Here is a 1,865-nt window from a genome sequence, read left to right as displayed (position 1 = left end):
CGCCAAAAGGCCACCCATGCCCCCCAAGAGGCACGACAACCCGGGAGGCCCCGGCGGCGGGGGAGGAGGCGGGGAGCAGGATTTCATGTCAGACCTCATGAAAGCTTTGCAGAAGAAGAGGGGCAACATGTCCTGAGGGCCGCCCAGAGATGTCCTCGTGGCATAAGGACAGTAGCCACCTCCCACCTCCAGCCCTGGGTTTTGCGACGTCATAGTCTTGACGTCTTGTTCATCAAAAGCGTTGGCAGTTTCCAGGCCAGAAAGGATGTCGGACTTTTTCACTATCAAGCTCAAGTATTTAGACGATCTGCCTAAATGTACATATTTGTCCTATGTATTTTCACCTAAATGGAATTTATCGCCCCTTCAACTAAAACAATGGTTTACTTCATTTATTTTATTATGTTCAGAAGCATCACATTAATAAAAAAAAAAAAAACAATCTTTCCTGAAGACATTGTTTCTAGAAATATCATTGTGTTAAATCAAGTGCTGCATCAACACTACTTGATAACGTACTTGACCTTTTAAAAAGAGCTTTCAAAATTCTATGCCTTTTAAAAAGAGCTTTCAAAATTCTTTCTTAGATGTATTTATTATCCATCTCTCACTCTGTGACCTTCAGAATTTTCAGAAAATCAAAATAGGAAAAAGAGAAAGCATGACAGGCAGAATACATTCTGTTTCTTTGAGATCTGTTGCTTGACTGATTGGGATCCTACACATGGGTTGTTTTTTGTTTTGATGGGTGAATAACATAATATTTTTTAAAAAATTTAGATAGTTTTTGGATTCTCTATTATTATAATGCTACGAATACCCTGTAAAAAAAAATGGAGAGACAGGAAAAGGCAATCATATACATTCTTCAACCTCCATGGAACGTTTTCCCTCAGAAAAAAATTGAACACACAGTCTATCCTAGCTACTTGTTACCCCATCACTCCCTTTGGATAAGCCTTTTAGATTTTCTTAGGTTTTTGTTTTGGGTTTTTTTGTTTTTGTTGTTACTTACTTTTGAGACAGTCTCGTTCTGTCACTCAAGCTAGAGTGCTCTGGCGTTAGCCTAGCTCACAGCAACCTCAAACTCCAGGGCTCAAGTGATCCTCCTACCTCAGGCCCTGGACTAGCTGGGACTACAAGTGCCCACCATAATGCCTGGCCAATTTTTCTATTTTTTTGTAGAGCTGGTCTCGTTTTGCTTAGGTTGGTCTTACACACTTGAGTTCAATGGATCCTCCCATCTCAGCCTCTCAAACTGCTAGGATTACAGGTTTGAGCCACCCTGCCTGACCTTAGTTTTATTTTCATGGCTTTAGGTTTTTGTTTTATTTAACTATAAAACTCCTCAAAATCTTAAAGTGGGTAGAAAATAATGCTTTTTTTTTTTAATTAAAGAAGATGATTATTCTTATGTTTTAATATTTCGGGAAAAGTAAGGTGAAAATTGACACTTAAATTCAGTTTTTTAATCTACATATTTAGCAATTAAAACTGGTAAGATACTCTTAAATTTTTCTAGAGTATGGGCTTGCAATAGGATAAAAGGTAAATGCTGGCTCACGCCAGTAATCCCAACACTTCAGGAGGCCAAGGTGGGAGGGTTGCTGGAGCCTAGGAGTTTGAGACCAACCTGAGCAACATAGCAAGACCCTGTCTCCTGGCTCAGCACCTGTGGCTCAAGTGGCTAAGGCGCCAGCCACAAACACCTAAGGTGGCGGGTTCCAATCCAGTCCGGGCCCACCAAAAACAATGACAGCTGCAACCAAAAAATAGCTGGACATTGTGGCAGGCGCCTGTGGTCCCAGCTACTTGGGAGGCGGAGGCAGGAGACTCACTTGAGCCCAGGAGTTGGAGGTTGCTGT

This window comes from Otolemur garnettii, unplaced genomic scaffold (genome assembly GCF_000181295.1).
Source record: "Otolemur garnettii isolate 467f Iridium unplaced genomic scaffold, OtoGar3 scaffold00019, whole genome shotgun sequence".
NCBI classification, from domain to species: domain Eukaryota; kingdom Metazoa; phylum Chordata; class Mammalia; order Primates; family Galagidae; genus Otolemur; species Otolemur garnettii.
The sequence above is the reverse complement of the archived record's forward strand: the minus strand, read 5'-3'. Positions refer to the sequence as shown.